This window comes from Anomalospiza imberbis, chromosome 30 (assembly GCF_031753505.1).
Source record: "Anomalospiza imberbis isolate Cuckoo-Finch-1a 21T00152 chromosome 30, ASM3175350v1, whole genome shotgun sequence".
Lineage (NCBI taxonomy): Eukaryota > Metazoa > Chordata > Aves > Passeriformes > Viduidae > Anomalospiza > Anomalospiza imberbis.
The window spans coordinates 2,633,127-2,654,006 of NC_089710.1; the positions used below are offsets into that span (position 1 = coordinate 2,633,127).

General features: G+C 55.0%; 1 pseudogene; it reads left to right on the forward strand.

Moving 5' to 3' along the window:
- Positions 1 to 8,249: 8,249 nt before the first annotated feature.
- On the forward strand, positions 8,250 to 9,201 carry LOC137463837 (olfactory receptor 14J1-like; annotated as a pseudogene).
- The last annotated feature ends 11,679 nt before the right edge of the window (positions 9,202 to 20,880 follow it).

Below are 20,880 nucleotides of genomic sequence, written 5' to 3' on the forward strand. Positions count from 1 at the left end.
TGGAGAATGCACATTCCTGAGTACAGCCAGATTATGAGCCCTCCCTACCTGGTCACCTGCAAGAAGAACGATTTCCTCTGGGGCCCTGAGCAGCAACAAGCTTTCGCCCAGATCAAGCAGGAGAATGCTCAGGCAGTAGCCCTTGGCCCAGTCAGGATGGGACCAGAGATGAAGAATGTGCTCTACTCTGCAGCTGGGAACAATGGCTTGTCCTGGAGCCTTTGGCAGAAGGTGCCTGGGGAGACTCGAGGCCGACCACTGGGATTCTGCAGCTGAAATTACAGAGGGTCTGAAGCCAACTGCACTCCCACAGAGAATGAAATCTTGGCTGCCTATGAAGGAGTTCAAGCTGCCTCCGAGGTGATTGCCACAGAAGCACCACTCCTCCTGGCACCCTGACTGACAGCACTGGGGTGGATGTTTAAAGGAAAGGTTCCCACTACCCTCCATGACACTGCTGCCACATGGAGCAAATGGATTACTCTCATCATGCAGCACACCCGGACTGGAAACCTGAATCGCCCTGGGATTTTGGAGATAATTACAAACTGGCTGCTGGTGACAACTTTGGTCTCACTGACGGAGAGCAGCAGGAACAAGTGACAAGGGCTAAAGAAGGTGCACCATGCAACCAACTACCAGCAGAGGAAACTCGATACGCTCTTTTCACGGACGGTTCCTGTGGCATCGTAGGGATGAACTGGAAGTGGAAAGCAGCCGTATGGAGCCCCACAAAACATGTAGCACAAGCTACCGAAGGAGAAGGTGGATCAAGTCAACTTGCTGAAGTCAAGGCCGTTCCGCTGGCCCTGGACATTGCTGAGAGAGAGAAGTGACCAAAGCTCGACCTTTATATGGATTCTTGGATGGTAGCTAATGCTCTGTGGGGCTGGCTGGAAAGGTGGAAAAAGGCCACCTGGCAGCGTAGAGGAAAAGCAATCTGGGCTACTGATGAGTGGAAAGACATTGCCTCTTGGGTAGAAAATGTGTCTGTGAAAGTCTGTCATGTAGATGCCCATGTCCCCAGGAGTCGGGCTAATGAGAAACACCGAAACAAGGAGCAGGTAGATCAGGCTGCAATGATAGAGGTGTCAAAGATAGACCTGGATTGGGAACACAAGGGGGAGTTGTTCCTAGCTCAATGGGCCCATGATGCCTCAGGCCAGCAGGATAGAGATGCCACCTCTAAGTGGGCATGAGACCGAGGGGTGGATTTAACCATGGACAGTGTTTCTCAGGTTATCCATGACTGTGAGATGTGCACTGAGATCAAGCAGGCCAAGTGAGTGAAGCCCCTGTGGTATGGTGGGCAGTGGTCCAAGTACAGGTATGGGGGGGCCTGGCAGATTGACTACATCACACTGCCCCAGGCACACCAAGGCAAGCGCTACGTGCTCACAGTGGTAGAAGACACCACGGGATGGTTGGAGACCTACCCTGTGCCTCACGCCACTGCCCGGAGCACCATCCTGGGCCTTGAAAAGTAAATCCTGTGCAGGCATGGTACCCCTGAGAGGATTGAGTCTGACAACGGGACTCATTTCAAGAGCAGCCTTATCAACACCTGGGCTAGGGAACATGGCATTGAGTGGGTGCACCATATCCCCTACCATGCACCAGCTGCAGGCAAAGTGGAGAGGTACAATGGACTGTTAAAAACCACCTTGAAAGCATTGGGTGGGGGATCTTTCAAGAACTGGGAGCAGCATTTAGCAAAGGCCACCTGGTTAGTTAACACCCGAGGTTCCACCAATGGAGCAGGTCCTGCCCAGTCTGAGTCCCTGAATATAGCAGACAGAGATAAAGTCCCAGTGGCACATATCAGAGGTTTGTTAGGGAAGACAGTGTGGATCAATTCTGCCGCAAGTACAGACAAACCCATTGGTGGGATTGTCTATGCTCAGGGACCAGGTTGTACATGGTGAATAATGCAGAAATATGGAAGAACACGATGTGTACCTCAGGGAGATCTGATTGTGAGGTGAGACTCATATGCAAATATCACTGTTTGCTGGATGTTACTGCCATTGTCTGTACATTAAACCACACCGACATGAGACAGAAGGAAATGTGTAAGTGTCGAAGGTTTGAGCAAGTGAGATGGAAGGATGAGTAAGTGAAAGATGGAATTTTTTAACTTGAAGTTTTTATGTGATGTTTGGTAGTTATGTTGACGTTTTGGAGATAAGGAGTGGAATGTCCTAGGGTGGCGTTATGGTGCTTGTATCCCCAATCGTGTGTTCTGTTTGTGCCTGATATTATGTTCTGTGCCTTCAGGACTGACTCTGAAAGTGAAGATTTGTTTTGTCTTGTTATCAGCCAGCTCACCTCCCACCAAGGTCTGTGTCTAGGAGAGGCTAGGTTTCCTTGCTTGCTTGCTGGCTTGCTTGCTTTCGCTTTGCCCTTGCTTTTGCTTTTGCTTATTAGTTAGTTGTTTTTTTGTATTGGGGAATGTTTTGCTTTTTGAATAACAGGGTTTTTTTCCACTTCTCTCCAAGGAAATTCTTTCCGAACCAGGAAGGGGAGGGGCCGTGGGGGTGTTTGCTTTCTGGGGGCTCCTCCTGGAAGATTTCTCCCAAATTTGCCCTAAACTAGGTCACCTTGGCATGTCAAGGGCTGCTTCTCACCTGCCCTGAAGCACTGGGGCTCTGGGCTTTCCTTCCTATGGGAGAGAACTGTCCTTCTCCTCCAGTGACCTAGGGCCAAAACTGGGAATCCTTCTCCAAATTTCCTTATATGCAAAGATTGTTCTCAGATGAAATCTGCCAGGAAAGACAGGTCTGGATGCCTTGGCCACCCAGGGGCCACCTCTCCTCTGCCTTTGAGACACTGGGACCATGTACTTTTCTTTCTTATGGAAAAAAAACATCCATCTTAACTAGGTACCCATGGCCAAAATTGGGGATCGGCCTCCAGAATTCCCTGTATCCAAGGATAGCTCCCAGATAAAAGCTGCCAGGGGAGACAAGTCTGGCTGGCCTTGGCTTCCTAAGGGCTGGCACTCATGTGCCTCTGAAACACTGGGGCTCTGTGCTTTCCTTCCTAATGAAAAGAACTCATCTTCCTGTCCAGGCGCCACGGCCAAAATTGAGATTCCACTTCCAAAATGCCCTGTGTCCAAGGATAGCCCCTAGACAAAAGGTGCCAGGAGAGACAGGCTTGGCCTAAGGGTGGCCACCTTTCATCTTCTTCCAGAACACTTGCATTTTGTGCTTTTCTTTCCTATAGGAAAAAACCATCCATCCTGACCAGGCACCCATGGCCAAAACTGGGATTCCACCTCCAAAACTCCGTACATCCAAGGATTGCTCCCCAGTGAAAGGAGCCAGGACTTAAAGGTTTGGCTGCCCTTGGCCTCTTGGGAACTGCCTCTCACCTGCCACAAAACACTGGGGCTCGATGCTTTCCTTCCTATGGAAAAGAGCCGTCCTTCTTCTCAAGGTGTCCAAGGTCAAAATTGAGATTCCTCCTCCCAAATTCCATGTATCCAAGGTTCCCTTCATGACAAAAGCTGCCAGGACAAACAGGTCTGGCTGGCCTGGCCTCCCAGGAGCCACCTCTCTCCTCTTCTGCCTTTGAAACACTTGGGCTCTGTGCTTTTCTTCCCGTGGAAAAGAACTGTCCTTCTTATCTCTGCAGAAATGGCCAAAATTGGGGCTCCACCTCCCAAATTCCCTATATCCAAGGGTTGCTCCCAGGCAAAATCTGCCAGTACCATCCATTCTGGCTGGCCTTGGCCTCTGGTGGCTGCCCCTGCCACGCTGGGGCTCGGTTCTTTCCTTCCCATGGAGATCACTGTGACACGGTGGGGACCTCATGGAAGCAAGGGGATCATTGTGGCACCACTGGAGCCCATGGAACCAAGGGGCCATGGTGACACAGCGGGGCTTCATGGACCCAGAGACCATTATGACTCTGTGGGGCCTGATGGAACCATGGAGGCCATTCTGACCCTTCAGGGCCTCGTGTCACCAAGGGGGCATTGTGACACCTCAGGGCCTCATGGAAGCAAGGGATCATTGGGACACTGTGGAGCCCCATGGAACTGAGGGAACATGGAACAGGTCTGGCTGGCTTGGCCTCCCAGGGGCCACCTGACAGGACTGGCTGATCTTGGAATGCCAAGGGCTGCCTCTCATCAGCTCCTGGAGCACTGGGGCTCAGTGCTTTCCTTGCTAAGGGAAAGAACTGTCCCTCTTTTCAGATGCCCATTGCCAAAATTGGTAAGCTCCCTTAAAATTTCCTCCATGCAAAGGTATCTCTCAGAAAAACCTGCCAGCTCTGGCTGGCCTTGGCCTCCAGTGGTCACCTCTCATCTGCCCCTGAAACAGAGGGGCTCTGTTCCTTACTTCCTATGGATAAAAAACAGCCTTCTTGCCAAAGACCATGGCAAAAATTAGACTTTAGCCTCCCAAAGTCCGTATATCCGAGAATTGCGACCAGACACAAGTAGCCAGGACAGACAGGTCGGGCTGGCCCTATGCTCCAGTGATTTTCTTAGACTATGAGCTGAATATTTTCATTTGAAAACCCCCTGGAGAGTGCCCAGAGATCTCCCAGGTTGGGATTTTGAGGCCTCGGGCGCATGACCACTACATATGGACAAAGGAGCTCAGTGCTCTGTGCTGTTGTGGTGGTTTTGCATCACGGAAGTGATGTTCCAAGAGAAGCTGCTAGCAGTTTCCTCTGTGTCTGACAAAAAACCAATCAGTAATTAGCTTTGAGAGCTGACAATCTGTTAAACCACTAAGGAAACTGCACACGCCTCTGTGGAGACACAAGTTAAAGATGGAGAAGCCTGGCTGGGTCTGTTTCCCTTCTGGCCAGCAAAGAGGTGACCAGGCCGGCCCAGCCCCCGTCTCAGCCAGGCCAGGCCGGGCGGCTCCTGCCGTGGGGCCGGGCCCCTTCCCAGGGAGCCGCCAGGCCCCATCGGCTGCCGGGCAGGGCAGGGGAGGCCGCGGGGCCGAGGCCGGGCCGGGCCGTGGCTGCGGTTGCTGACATCTGGCCGCTACCGAGCCCTGCCCCGCTGCCAGCCCGGGCCCAGCCAGGATCCGCGGGGCCCCAGGAGCAGCCCCGGGCCGGGCCGGCTCGGCCAAGGTTCTGCCGCCCTTGGGGTTCGCCCGCAACCAGCGGGCAGGGGGAGGAGAAGCCATGGGTCCCGGCCGTGCTGCTGCTGTGCTCTGGCCTGGCTGCTGAGATCCTGGCCCTGCCCCAGCGCGGCCCAGCCTGACACAGCCCCAGCGCAGCCGCTGCAGGAACCTCCATGGTAAAACAGCTCCGGCCGCAAGTACCGAGCCCGGCCGGGGTCACGGAACCATCTGCAGGCCCTGGCTGAGATATTGACTCTTCCAATGCTTCCATCCTCCCTCGAGTGAGAGAAAAGGACAAAGTGCAGGCACACACAGGAGCAACATGAAGACACCGAGATCAGTGAAGAGGAAGTTGAGTCCCAGATGGGAGGAATGAGGAGATGCCTTGATCTTGGGGCTGAAATCCTCTGGTAAAGCTATGGAGAAGGATGTAATTGATACATCAGACTCTCTTTTTCCCTATAACACATTGAAAAGAATTGGCAGATGACTTGCTCAGCAAAGGCCTCCATGCTAATGTAAGGAAATGTTGCAGTAGCTGTGATCCCATGAGAAGTTTGAACAATGAAAGAGAGCAGAGTGATGAGACCCTATGCCCCCAGGGAGAGAAGAAGACCTCTGTTTCCAGAGATGAAGATGATTTCAGAAATAGATGAAGAGAACCTTTGCTCTTAAACAGCTCATCTGTAAACTAATACCCCATAAGTTGACATGGCCCATAAACACAGCTGTGGGAGAAGCTGTGAAAAAATGGGAGGGACTTCACCATTGCAGGCAGCTGCTATTCATGGAAATGAAAAGCCATGAGACAACTGTTTTCTTGTGGAGAAGTCCACATAACATTTACAAGAGGAACTTCTCTCCCTAAATGAACTGAAGAAAGACTATTCTAGCTGACTGAAAATTTTATGTTTTGTCTCTTTACATTGTCAGGCTGTATGGAGAGAGGAAGTGTTCTGAAGTTTTGTTCTGATTCTTATTACTCTTTCTTTTAGTTACTGTTAATAAAGTTTTCTGGATACACTTTTAAAGTTTTGAGCCCACTTTGCCTTTCTCCTAATCCTATCTCAGAGCAAGAAATTAGTAAGTATATTCTAGTGAGTGCACTGGTGATTAGCCAACACTGAACCCACCACAGTAATTAACGCATTGGCTGAGAAAACTCAAATTGGCGAAGCAAAGCCAATACAAATTCTTCCTGATGAATTGCCTCAGACAAGAGGGAAATCAAGGCACAGCCATGGTTTCTCAGGATTTGTTTGATCCTCATGAGCCCCGTGGTGCATTTGGAGCTGAGCCCTTGAACCTCAGGGCCCGAGAGGAGATTGCACAAACCTTTCCAGGAGTCAAAGGCAGAAGAAAACCCCAAAGTGTCTCAAAGCATTAATGGGTCCCACGGAGGTCCATCCCCAACACAGGCTCCTCATGGACACCTTGGAGGAGAGAACTGGAGGCCAGGATGGCACAAAAACCTCTCAGAGACTCAAAATATCACAAAAACTTCTCAGTGTGGAAGAAAACCCAAAGTAACTGAAAAATGTTGAGTATCTCAAAGCATTAATGAGCCCCACTGAGTGTTGTTCCTGACAAAGCCTCTCCAGGGACTAATTACAGCAGATAATTGGAGGCCAGGATTGCACAAAGCTCTCAGAGACTCCAAGGCAAAAGCCAAAGCCAAAGCCAAAGTGCTTTGAAAAACCTGCAGTCCCTGGGAGCATGAAGGAGCCCCCAGGGCCATTCCTGAGCAAGGCTCCCCAGGGACTCCTTCCAGCAGATCCTTGAGGCCACTGGGATGTGGGCTAGGGGGGGATGTGAGGGCAGGACAAGGGGCTGACAGTGCCCAGCCTGGCTGGGGCTGTGCCAGGAGGCCCCAGTGCCTCAGGACAAGGTGTCTCCTGACAGCCCTTGGTGGCACAGACCCTGCTGTGCCCCAGGGCACCAAGACTTGGCTTCTCTTTGTCCCCACCTGTCATCAGTGCCTCCAGTTCTCTGCTCTGCCTGGGGCCTGGGGACACTTTCTCAGTCGTGTCCTTCAGTGGGACCCATTAAAAGTCAAAGAAACTTTGGAGTTGGATTCTGACTTGGAGCTCTGGAGAGGTTTCTGCAGCTCCCTCTCAGGGCCTGATGTTCAGGGCCTGAGCACAAAGCCCCAGAGGGTCATTAAAGTCCTTGTGCTGTGTCTGTGCTGCTGAGCTGGGCCGGGCTCCTGGCCCAGAGGGTGATACTGGTAACCAAGGAGAGCTTCAAAAGCACATTTCTCTGGATGAGCAGCTCTTCTCCCAGCCCAGCAGGGCTGGGGCACTGCCTGCAGCCAGCCCGGGCACAGCACAGAGGCACAGAGAGCTTCCATCAGTCAGGGCTGGGAAGGTGCTGAGAAGTGCCTGGGGCAGAATCCCTGGCAGCCCTTGGCACAGGAACCTCTGGCTGCAGGACAATGCAGCTGCAGCTCCTGGAGTGATCTCCTACAGCTGGAACATCCCAATGCCCACAGACCCTGTGAGTACATTCTCTGATCATCTCTTGTGCAGAGCAGCCAGGGGTGCCCAGGGCTGTCCTGCAGAGCAGGGTCCTGCAGCCCAGGGCGCTGTGCTGGGCCAGGGACTCTGCTGCCTGCCAGGGACAGCTCTCAGCCGGCCCGGGGAGCTGCTCTCAGCGCTGGAGAGAAGCTGTGGGGGGAAGGAGCCACCCTGAGCAGGGCAGGTGCTGCTGCTGAGAGCTGCTGGCTGGGGCAGGGCTGCTCCCTGCTCCAGACCAGCCTGGGCACAGCTCCGCAGGACACTTCCCAAAGAAGGTAAACCTGGGATTGCTGTAAAGGTCAGGAGCTTTCCTGAGAGTGTTTTCAATTTCCTGCTTGGAGAAGGAGACAAAATAATTTTTGCTTTTTATACATTGTCCTTATATTAGAAGCTCTGGAAATTACTGTTGTATAGTTGCAAAACTATAACCCTTACTTTACTCTATTAAACAGTTAACTCTATTAACCTGCTAATATATACTTATATTACTATAATCCTTAATTAACTCCAGTACATTTCCTAACCTTTCTCTTAGGTTTTAGAACAATAAGCTGACGATCTAAATACATTCCTAAAATACTGCCTCTCCTGACTTGTCACTGTCCTTTCTGCCTGAGCAGGTCCCCATGTGCAGCCACAGCCAATGTCCAACAGCAGCTCCATCAGCCACTTCCTCCTGCTGGCACTGGCAGACACGCGGCAGCTGCAGCTCCTGCACTTCTGCCTCTTCCTGGGCATCTCCCTGGCTGCCCTCCTGGGCAATGGCCTCATCATCAGCGCCGTAGCCTGCGGCCACCACCTGCACACGCCCATGTTCTTCTTCCTGCTCAACCTGGCCCTCAGCGACCTGGGCTCCATCTGCACCACTGTCCCCAAAGCCATGCACAATTCCCTCTGGGACACCACCACCATCTCCTACACAGGATGTGTTGCCCAACTATTTTTTTTTCACTTTTTGCGCTACAACAGAGCTTTCCCTCCTGACCATCATGTGCTACGACCGCTACGTGTCCATCTGCAAACCCCTGCACTACGAGACCCTCCTGGGCAGCAGAGCTTGTGCCCACATGGCAGCAGCTGCCTGGGCCAGTGCCTTTCTCAATGCTCTGCTGCACACGGCCAATACATTTTCCCTGCCCCTGTGCCATGGCAATGCCCTGGGCCAGTTCTTCTGTGAAATCCCCCAGATCCTCAAGCTCTCCTGCTCAAATTCCTACCTCAGCCAATTTGGGCTCATTGCTGTTAGTGCCTGTTTGGCATTTAGTTGTTTTGTGTTCACTGTTTTTTCCTATGTGCAGATCTTCAGGGCCGTGCTGAGGATCCCCTCTGAGCAGGGACGGCACAAAGCCTTTTCCACCTGCCTCCCTCACCTGGCCGTGGTCTCCTTGTTCCTCAGCACTATTATGTCTTCTCACTTGAAGCCGCCCTCCATCTCGTCCGAATCCCTGGATCTGTCAGTGTCAGTTCTGTACTCAGTGGTGCCTCCAGCCCTGAACCCCCTCATCTACAGCCTGAGGAGCCAGGAGCTCAAGGCTGCAGTGTGGACACTGATGACTGGATGCTTTCAGAAACATTAAACTGCTGGCCAATACCGCCAAATCACTTGAAATAAAAGTAATATTTGATACGTCTTCTTGGTTTCAATTTGGAGGTTCTTTTTCTTTGTTTTGTTTTTTAAATATTGTCCACAAGGAAATGTCATTGTTTGTGCCATTTCTCCTTTTGTTTCTCTCCACCTTCTCTGTTGCCACAGGCTGTGTCAGTGAGGGTCTGTACTCTTGGTGGCTTTAAAGGAACTCAAGGATCTCCCAGCAGAGTTTTCTGCAGAGATGCCCTTTTGTTGCCTTCTCTGGAGCTGCAGCAGCAATGTCTGTATGCAGAGCTGGGACAGATCAGTGCTGGCACAGCAGCTGTGCCCAGCAGCAGCAGCACTTGGTGTTGCCAGTGCTGCTCCCGTGGCCCTGCCCCGCTGCCCTGGTGGCCCTGGTGTTGCTGCAGGGCCTGAGTGCTCTCGGGGCCAGGCACAGTCCTGGGGGTGGCAGTGCCGGGGCTGCAGCAGGGACAGCCCATGGGCACTGCTGGGGCAGCGCTGACGCCTCAGGCCAGGGCCTGGGGGCTCCAGGCTCCTTGCCCAGGCTCTCTCAAGGACACGGCCAGGCCAATGCTCAGCACAGAAAACCCCCGTGAGCAGCCCCAGGCTGGCCGTGGGCAGGCTGGGGGCAAACAGCATGGCAGGTGCTCTGCAAGGGCCCTGGGGGAGACGGGAAGGAGCAGCAGAGCAGGGGCTGATCCATCCCCAGTGCGCTGGACAGCCCAGGGCAGCGTCCCAGAGCATCCTCATGGAGCTGCCAACAACATCCCCCCTCTGCAGCCCTGGCCTCTCCCCCAGCTCACACAGGTGCCGCATCCTTGCAGGCACAGCCACGGCAGCGCTGGCTCAGGAGCCCCTGTTTGCATTGCACACCGCAGGCGGGAGCACCCCCATGCTGCTGCTGTGGGGACATGAACCTGAGCGAGCACAAATGCCATCAGCCCCTGGGGCCAGGAAGGGCTGGGGGACGCCAGGGAAACCACTCAGCTTTGTCCTGGCCTCTGCAGTCAGCCAGAAAGTTTGTTCCCATCAGCTGGGAGTTTCCTGTCCCACTGCAGACGCTGTTGCTCAGAGCCAGGGCTGCCTGGCAGCCACCCCCAAACTGCCCTGAGCATTTCCTTGGCTTCACCTTTGCTTTCTTTACTCTTCCTGCTACAAATTTATTCCCACTGCCCAGCCCTGTTCCTTCCCCTGCAAACAGCCCATCCCTGTTTGCCCTTTCCTCTCTGGCCCCACTCCCCATTCCAGTTCCTGACTTGGCACCGTGGCAATGTCCCTTGGGGAGCAGGATCATCCCACAAGTGCTGCAGGAATTGTCTGCAGGCTCCTGCAGTGCCTGGTGCTGCTCCCTTGCCAGAGGCAGCCCAGGCCAGGGGGGCACATCTGGGCTGCTGTGTCTGGCTGTGGGGCTGCCTGTTCTGGGCAGTGAGGAGGGGCTGCAGAGGCTCTGCAGCACTGACAGGATGGGCTTTGGGGCTGTGAGGAGGAGCTGAGGGACCTGGGCTGCTGGAGCTTCTGAAGAGGAGGCCCAGGGCTCCTCCTGCAACTGCTCCCAGGGTGGTTTCAGAGAATCACAGAATCAGCAAGGCTGGAAAAGACCTTGGAGATCATCAAGTCCAACCTGTGCCCTGACACTGCCTTGTGTCCCCTGAGCCTCCTCTTCTCCAGGATCAACACCCCGTGCTCCCTCAGCTGCTCCTCACAGGACTTGTGCTCCAGACCCCTCACCAGCCTTGTTGCCCTTCTCTGGACACGCTCCAGCCCCTCCATGTCCTTCCTAAATTGGGGAGCCCAGAACAGGACACAGCACTCGAGGTGCTGCCCAACCAGTGCTGAGCACAGGGGAAGAACCCCTGCCCTGCTCCTGCTGGCCACACCATTCCTGATCCAGGCCAGGAGCCATTGGCCTTCTTGGCCACCTGGGCACACTGCTGGCTCGTGTCCAGCCTGCTGTCCATCAGTCCCTGCAGGTCCCTCTCTGCCTGGCTGCTGTCCAGCCACTCTGTCCCCAGCCTGTAGCGCTGCAGAGGTTGTTGTGGCCAGAGTGCAGGACCCAGAACTTGGACTTGTTAAACCTCACCTTGTTGGATTTGGGCCCTGGATCCAGCCTGTCCAGGGCCCTCTGCAGAGCCCTCCTGCCCTCCAGCAGATCAACACCCCCAGACAACTTGACATGGCTCCCAGAAAACGGTTCCATGAGGCCCCAGAGTGTCCCAATGGTCTCCATGGTTCCATGAGGACTCCCAGTGTCACAATGTCCCTCTGGTGTCACAAAGTCCCTTGGATCCTTGGGCCCTGCAGTGTCACAATGGCACCGTGGTGCCCCAGGGCCCTGCAGTGTCACAATGGATCCTTGGTTCCATGAGGTCTGGCAGGGCAGCAATGCTCTCCTTGGTTCCCGCTGTCTCCCACACCTCCCACTGTCAGGCTATAGAAGGACACCTGGCCGATGAAGGGGAGTGGGAGTGGGTGCCTATTCGAGGAGGTAATAATAAAAATCCCTCCCAACCCCCTCTCCCAAGCCAGGTGCCCCTTCAGATTTGGTATGATCCCCTGGATCTGGAGAGTCAGCCAGATGGTTTAGAAGAAAATTATCTGCCCAGTGAGCCTCCCAATTATGATTCATCTGTGAGACAGATCAGCACCTCTAACACCAAAAAGGAGAGAAGGGTAATCGTGGTGGGTGACTCCCTCCTGAGGGGAACAGAGGGCCCCATATGTCAACCAGACCCACCCCACAGAGAGGTCTGCTGCCTCCCTGGGGCCCGGGTACGGGATATCACTGACACACTGCCTGGGCTGATTCAGCCCTCTGATTATTGCCCACTGCTGATACCCCAGGCTGGCAGTGATGAGATTGAAAACAGGAGTGTCAGGGCAATTAAAAGGGACTTTAGGGCACTGGGTCAGGTGGTTAATAGGACAGGGGCACAGACAGTCTTTTCCTCAGTCCCTTTGGAGTCTGTGAAAAATGGTGAAAGCAATAGGAGAGCTCACATTATCGACGAGTGGCTCAAGGGTTCATGTTATTGGCCAAATTTGGGATTCTTTAATCATGGGGCAACTTTTACAGCACCTGGCCTGCTTGGACCACATGGGCTCCATCTTTCTGTGAAGGGCAGAAGAATTTTAGCTCATGAAGTGGCAGAACTTGTTGAGAGGGCTTTAAACTAGGTCTGAAGGGGAAAGGGATGCAGCTGGGTTGTCTGGAAGCAGGCTTGTGGGTGGTAAGCCTGAGCTAGGGGTGAAATCAGCAGCCCAGCTGAGGTGCATGTACACCAATGCACACAGCATGGGTAACAAACAAGAAGAGCTGGAGGCCATGGTGCAGCAGCAGAGCTATGATGTAATTGCCATCACAGAAACAGGGTGGGACGACTCACATGGCTGGAGCACTGCACTGGATGGCTGCAAGCTCTTCAGGAGAGACAGGAGAGGGAGAAGAGCTGGAGGGGTGGCCCTTTACATTAGGGAGGCTTTTGACACCATAAGTATTGAAACTTATGAGATGAAGTCAAATGCCGATGGGTAAGACTTAGGGGGAAGGCCAACAAGGCTGACATCCTACTGGGAGTCTGTTATCGTCCACCCAGCCAGGAAGAAGTGGTGGACAGGTTATTTTTCAAGCAGCTAGAGAATATTTCTGGATCACCAGCCCTTGCTCTTGAAGGTGACTTCAATCGGCTGGACATCTGCTGGAAACCTAATACAGCAGAAAAGAGGCAGTCCAGGAAATTTTTAGAGTGTATGGAGGACAACTTTTTGTTGCAGCTGGTGAGTGAGGACACCAGGAGAGGGACTATGTTGGATCTGTTGTTTGTAAATAGAGATGGGCTGGTGGGAGATGTGGTGGTTGGAGGTCACTTGGGGCACAGTGATCATGAAATTATAGAGTTCTCAATATTTGGTGAAGTCACAAGGAACACTAATAAGGCTTTTACATTGGACTTTGGAGGGCAGACTTTGGCCTTCTTAGGAGACTTATTCAGAGAGTTCCTTGGGAAGCAGCCCTTAAAAACAAAGGGCTTCAGGATGGTGGGCATACTTCAAAACAGAGATCTCGAGGGCACAGGAACAGACTGTCCCTGTGTGCCGAAAGATGAGTCGACGAGACAAACGTCCAGCCTGGATGGGCAAGGAGGTTTTGAAGGAACGTAGGAAAAAAAGAGGATGTATCATCTTTGGAAAGAGGGTCAGGTCTCTCAGGAGGTATTTAAGGGGCTTGCTAGGGCATGTAGGAAAGAAATTAGGGAGTCCCAAGCACAATTTGAACTTAAAATGGCAGCTTTTGTAAAGGATAATAAAAAAGGTTTTTACAAATATATCAATGGTAAAAGGCAGGGTAAGACCAACCATTGTTTGTTATTAGATGTGGAAGGGAATTTAATCACTGCAGATGAGGAGAAGGCAGAGGTGCTTAATGCCATTTTTTGCCTCAGTTTTTAGTAAGAAGACAATTTGCCTTCAGGACAACTGTCCTTCTGGGCTGGCAGATGGTGTCAGGGAGCAGAGTGGACCACTGTTATCCAAGAGGAGGCCATCAGAGAACTGCTGAGCTGCTTGGATGTTCATAAATCCATGGGACCAGATGGGATCCACCCCAGGGTGATGAGGGAACTGGCAGATGATCTTGCCAAGCCGCTCTCCATCATTTACCAGCAGTCCTGGCTCACTGGTGAGGTCCCAGATGACTGGAAGCTGCCCTATGTGATGCCCATTCACAGCAAGTGTGGGAAGGAGGATCCTGGTAATTCCAGGCCAGTCAGCCTGACCTCAGTACCCGGTAAGGTCATGGAACAGTTTACACTGAGTGCCATCACACAGCACTTCCAGGATGGCCAGGGTGTCAGACCCAGCCAGCAGGGGTTTCGGAGGGCTAGGTCGTGTTTGACCAACCTGGTCTCCTTCTATGACCAGGTGGCCCTCCTGGTGGATGCAGGACAGGCTGTGGATGTGTCTATTTGGACTCCAGCAAGGCCTTTGGCACTGTCTCCCACAGCACACTCCTGGAAAAGCTGCAGCCCACGGCTGGGACAGGAGTACTCTGTGCTGGGTTCAGAACTGGCTGGATGGCCGGCCCAGAGAGTGGTGGTGAGCGGTGCTGCATCCAGCTGGGGACAGTCACCAGTGCTGTCCCTCAGGGCTCTGTGCTGGGCCAGCTCTGTTCATATTTTTATTGACCACATGGATGAGGGGATTGAGCTTTTCATTAGTAAATCTGCAGATGACCCTAAGCTTGGAGCATGTGTCCATCTGTTGGAAGGCAGGAGGGCTCTGCAGGAAAACCTGGAACAGCTGGATAGATGGAAGATTCCAGTAAGATGATGTTTAATCAGTCCTAGTGCCCAGTCCTGCATTTTGGCCACAATAACCCCCTGCACTGCTCTGGGCTGGGGACGGTGTGGCTGGACAGTGCCCAGGCTGAAAGGGACCTGGGGGTACTGGTTGAATGCAGGCTGGACATGAGCCAGTAGTGTGCCCAGGTGGCCAAGAAGGCCAATGGCTCCTGGCCTGGATCAGGAATGGTGTGGCCAGCAGGAGCAGGGCAGTGATTCTTCCCCTCTACTTGGCACTGGTGTACTTGGCATTCTTCCCCCGTACTGGCAACGTTCCTCGAGTGCTGTGTCAAGTTCTGGGCCCTTCCATTTAGGAATGACATGGAGGAGCTGGAGCATGTCCAGAGAAGGGCAACAAGGCTGGTGAGGCGTCTGGAACACAAGTCCTGTGAGGAATGCCTGAGCGTGCTGGGGGTGTTCAGCTAGGAGAAGACTCAGAGGTGACCTTATCACTCTCCACACTCCCTGAAAGGTGGTTGCAGTCAGGTGGGGGTCGGTCTCTTTCTCCTCACAGCAACTGACAGGACCAGAGGACAGTGTCTTAAGCTGCACCAAGGGAAATTAAGGTTGGATATTAGGAATTTTTTTTTTTATGGAAAGGGTGATAAAGTACTGGAACTGTCTGTCCAGGGAGGTGGTGGAGTCACCATCATGGGATGTGTTTAAAAAAAGACTGGATGTGGCACTCAGTGCCATGGTTTAGCTGAGGTGGTGTAAGGGCATGGGTTGGACTTGATGACCTTAAAGGTCTCTTCCAACCCAGTAAATCTGTGATTGTGTGATTGTGTGACATCACAGACCATCATATAGTTGGCTGTGACATCACTGGTTTATTATGTGACATCACAGAGCAGGCTGTGACATCTCAGAGCAGGCTGTGACATCTCAGAGCAGGCTGTGATGTCACAAAGTCGGCTGTGACATTACAGGCTGGCACTGTGACATCACAGAACGGGCTGTGAGGCCACAGAGAAGACTCTGCCATCATAGAAAATGGCTCTGTGACATCACAGAGCAGCTGTGTGATGTCACTGAGAAGGCTGAGACAATACAGAGTGGGTTGTGACATCACAGAGCTGACTGTGAAATCACAGAGCAGGCTGCAACATCACAGCGAGGCTGCATAACATCACAAAGGTGGCTGTGACATCATAGAGCTGGCTGTGACATCACAGGGTGTCTGTGACATCACAGGCTGGGCTGTGACATCACAGGGCAGATTTTGTGATATCACAGAGCAGACTGGGACCTCAAAGAGCAGGCTGTGAAATCACAGGACACCTGTATGAAATCACAGGTGGCCTGTTGCATCTCAGAGTGGGCTCTGTGACATCACAGGGGCTGTGTGACATCACAGGGGCTGTGTGACATCACAGGGGCTGTGTGAGGTCACTGGGGAGGTCACTCCACCTCGGCCCCCCCTCCCAGTTCCCCCAGAGAAGTCCAACGCTGTTCGTGAACAGCGGAGTCCCCTGTCCGCCCGGGTCCCCCCACCCCCGGCGCCGCAGCCTCCCCCAGAGGATGTTCCACGAGATCGACCCCAGAGCCTGACACGGGGATGGGAGCTGGGGCTGTGGGGGGTGGGACAGGGGGACAGGAACCCCCTGGCAGCGTCCCCGTGTCCCCCAGGGCCAGAGCCTGGGCCAGGGCTCCTTCACCTTGTTACCAACGAGGGCTTGAGAGCACTGAAAAAATCCCCAGCAAGGGATCAGCAAAAACCAGATTTAATATTAAGTGACAGCACCACAAAGTTCCTTGGCAAGAGTCACTCTGCTCCTGGAGCCGTTGTGATGGTTGGTGCCATGGAAACCTGCCCTGGCCCCTTGCTCAGGGCTGGTGTCACTGCCCAGAGCCAGAGGGGATCCCTTGCTGGGGGCTTGTGCCATGGCCACCTGCCCTGTGCCGCGCTGGCCGGTCAGGCGCCGCGGAACCAGCAGCAAACGCCAGGGCCAGGGCCAAAGGCCAGGTCAGCCAGACAGAAAGGGGCAGTGCTGGGCACTGTTTCCATGGCAGCCCTCACTGGGGGTGACACCTGGGTCACCTGTCCTGGCAGTTGCCATGGAAACCCGGCTCATTGGGAATACAAGGGTGGACAAAGGTTTTAGTAGGGCCTGGCACAACGGGACAAAGGGGGGTGGTTTTAAACTAAAGGAAGGGAGGTTCAGATAAGAACAGATAAGGAGGAAATGTTTGATGATGAGGGTGGTGATACACCAGGACAGGTTCCCAGGGAGGTGGTCAGTGCCCCATCCCTGGAAACATTCAAGTCCAGCTGGGACAGGGCTCTGAACAACGTGATCTGGTGAAAGATGTCCCTGCTCATGGCGGGGTTTGGATGAGATGAGCACTGCAGAGCTCTTCCCATCCAAACCATTCCAGGACTGCATGGGCAGAAGGGGCTGCTCAGTGCACTCCATCCACTGCCTCGACTCCTCATGGTCTCTGCTGGACCCCACATCCCACAGCCAAACCCAGCCCCTTCTCTGCCTTTCCTCCCCCTGCCCCAGGGGCTGGCACAGCCAGGGGGGCACAGGTGACCTTTGGGCTTTGCAGGGCTCAGGCACAAGGGCCGTGGCAGAGTCAGGGCTGAGGTCACACTCTGTGGGCTGGGGCAGAGCCCAGCCAGAAATGAGCCCTGAGGCAGCAGCTCTGCAGTGCTGGCCACCAGGCCGGCTTGCCAAGGGAGGCTTCTGGCCATGCCCTGCAAGCAGCTGCTACTGCCAAGGCACCTTTGGTGCCTCAGGCTCTCCCTGGCACAGCTCCCAGCGCGGCACTCTGCCCTTGCGCCCGAGGCCTTCCCTGTGCTGGGGCTGGCCTGGGGCTTTTCCTGCAGCGGGACCTGCCCTGCTCCTGGCACAGGAAAGGCAGTTCCTGCTGGAGCAGGAGGCTCTGCCTGCAATGGGCTCAAACCACTCCCGCAAGGCCCTGTTTGCAAAGCCCCAGTGGGAAATGAAGGAGGGGGGTCACGCTGCTGTTGGGGTGAATAATGCTCAAACCAGCCTGACTCCTCCATCCCAAAGTTCCACATCCTCAGAGGGAGCTGAAGCTGTGGCACGGCTGGAAAAATCCCCAGAGAAAGGAACAACCAAGTGACACCACTGAGAGCTCCTGCAGAGCTGCTGAGCTGGCCCAGCCTGGGCACATCTGACTGACAGGGCAGCACTTCAGACTAGAAAAGCCCCATCCAAATTTTAATGGCAGTGTCTCCTGACATTTCCCTTCTTGGGGGCTGTGGAGATTCCTCCCTGCAGTGGGGACACCCCTCAAGGTCACTGCTCCAGGCTGAGCCAGAGATTTGCCCATGGTGGTTGGTCGGGGGGAGTGACATCAATCTCTGCTTAAGAACTGGTGTTTGTTTAATACAATTGCTTCAAAATTGCTTCCTGTTTCAGCCTGAGTGTCCCTGCAAGAACAGGGCATCTTTCAGGCAGTTCCAGAAGCTCAGGGATCTCATTTCATGAGGAATCTGGGATGCAAATGGCCTTGTAAGAAGGACAAAAGCAGAAGCAATGGACTAGAAATAATTAGAACAAATTACCCTTCTGCCAGACAAAGTCCACCAAGTCATTCCCTGCATTTCTCCTTTTCAAATCCATTCCGTCACCTACTCTCAGAGGTCCTGCCTGTTCTGGTGCTTATCATGAACTGACTGTGCTCTTGATTTATACCAGCACTGGAGATGTAGAATCACCCAAACTGAACACAGAAACAAACTCCCTCTGTCCCATTTTCATGTTCTAGATCACTTTCCAGGTGTCCATGGAGATGTGGGAATGATTATCACACAACTCTCCATTTCTGGCTGCGGGCTCTGGAGATTCCTTCTCTGCATTCAGTCAGGCTTGCATTCCCTAACAAGTCCTGGTTCCACCTCCTGTTTCCCAAGGCTGGAAGAGTCACAATGAAAACCTCACCAATGGCACAACTCCCCAGCTCACCAGGAAAAGAATGGACAAGCTGTCAAGTTCTCCAAACCTTTGTCCTGCTCTGCTGCAAGTCCTGCTGCACACCCGCTGTGGAAAGCCAAGAGAAGCTGCAGGTGGTGGCACATCTTGTGACAAGAGCTCAACCTGGTTCTCCAGGAAAGGTTCTTGAGAAGAGCAGACAGGACTGTGGAGAAGATTCCTGGAAAACTGAAACAGCTTTCCAGAAGTGAAATGAAAATTGAAAGAAACAGTCCAAGATGTTTTCCTCTATTTATTTCTCTGCTCCCTTTTTCCATCTTGCACTACTTCTCCATCCCATTAATTCCAAATGCATCTCACCTCTAAGATCAGTGACTTAGCGAGTTCTAGACACTCTAAAGTACCATGAGCCACACAGTTTGCCTTCCAGTTTTTGCTGGAAAGCAACACTGGAGCCATAAGTGCAGGACCAGGACCAGGGAATCCTTCAGCCAGGAAATGTGCCCCGACAGGGTTTGATCCTCAGCGGGGACAATGCACAGCAGCGACCGAGGAGATACCTCTGCCCCCGTGCAGGAGTCCAGACTCTGGGTCTGGGCTGAACAGGGCAAAGTTCCCGTGTTTGGACAGGCTCAGGGGCTGCCCCCGGGGAGCGGGGGGCTGGGCGTGGGGGTGAGCGGGCAACGGAAAAACGGACACGGGGACAAACGGCCCCGGAACTTCAGTTGCAGCAGCAGCAGCGGCGGCGGCAGCAGCAGCAGCAGCGGCAGCAGTGATTTTGTTGACTTCCGATTCTTACTCCTCTCCCTCTCCTTCTCCCGCTGTCCCGCTCTCCCTTTCCCGCTGTCCCGCACCGTCTCCAGCTCTCCCTTTCCCGCTGTCCCCTCCTCTCCCAGTCTCTCTCTCTCCCCATTCCCGGCCGGGCCATGCCCCCGGCCCGCCCCCGGCTCCGGGCGGGGCTGCCCCATCCCCGCCCCCGGCCGTCCCGCCGGGGTCTCGCCTCCGCCCGGCTCTGGCCGTGCTGGCGGTGGCGCTTCTGGGCGGGCATCGGTGCCTGGGGCTGGAGCGGCATCGCCTCGCTCTGGCTCCGCCTGGCCCGAGCCTGGCCCCGGCCCCGGCTCCTCCCGGGCCCCGCGGAGGACACACGCGGCGCGGCCGCTGCCGCCGCCTCCGCTGCGGCTTCCCCGGCCCGAGCTCCGCCGCTCGGCAGCGCGGCCGCCGCCCCCGAGCCGCCGCTGTCCCGTTGCCGGGAGCGAACGCCTGGGGAGGGCCGGCCCGGGGCGGTCGGGGGGCGCTCGGGGGCCGCTCCTGGCCCCGGGCCGAGCGCTGACAGCCGCGTCCCGCCCGCAGGGAAGGCGCAGCAGGGCCTGAAGGAGCGGTACCGGCTGGGTTCGCTGCTGGGCAGCGGCGGCTTCGGCAGCGTCTTCGCGGCCACGCGGCTCTCGGACGGCGCCCCGGTGAGCGGCGGGGCCGGCGGCGGGCGGAGGAGGAGGGGGAGGAGGAGGGAGAGGAGGGGGAGGAGGTGGGATAGAAGGAAAAGGAGAAGGGAGAGGGGGAGAGGGGGGAGGAGGAGGAGGAGGAGGAGGAGGATGGGGCTGGAGCTGGGGCTGGGGCTGAGGCTGGGCATGGCGGGCGGCGAGCTCAGCCCGCTGCTGCTCTTGGCTTGCAGGTGGCCATCAAAAGGGTGCCAAGGAACCGCGTCCGGCACTGGGGCGAGCTGGTGAGTGAGCGGGGCCAGCGGCAGAAGCCGGGCCGTGCCGGGCGGGGATGAGCCGAGGCCCAGCAGGGTGGGAGCCACCAGGACGCCTCGAGGGAGAGCGGGCGTGGGGCCAGTGCAGGGCACAGAGCATCCCGTGCTGGGTGAGGGGTTCCTGACCCCCGGCATGGCATCAGCCCCACTGACGGCATCGTGCTCCTCCTGCAGCCCAACGGCACCAGCGCACCCCTGGAGATCGTGCTGCTGGAGAAGGTGTCCACTGGCTTCCCCGGTGTCATCCAGCTGCTGGAGTGGCTTGAGCTCCCCAAATACATCTTGATGGTGCTGGAACGCCCGAAGCGGTCTCAGGACCTGCATCATTTCATTCGGGCACGGGGGTTCCTGTCCGAGGAGGAGGCGCGGGATCTGTTCCGCCAGGTGCTGGAGGCCGTGCAGCACTGCACCAGCTGTGGGGTCCTGCACAGGGACATCAAACCACAGAACATCCTGGTGGACCTGGCCACCGGGCAGGCCAAATTGATTGACTTTGGCTGTGGCACCTACCTGCAAGACACAGCCTACACTCGCTTTGCAGGTGAGCCCATGCAGGGGTGTGCTCTCGGTCCTGGCATCTCATGGCCCAACATCTCACAGCCCAAGCTGGGTGTGGCAGCGGGGATTCTCCCTTTTGCTGCCCTTCATGGCACTGAGATTTCAGCTGAGTTGCATTTGAGCAGGGCTGGGTG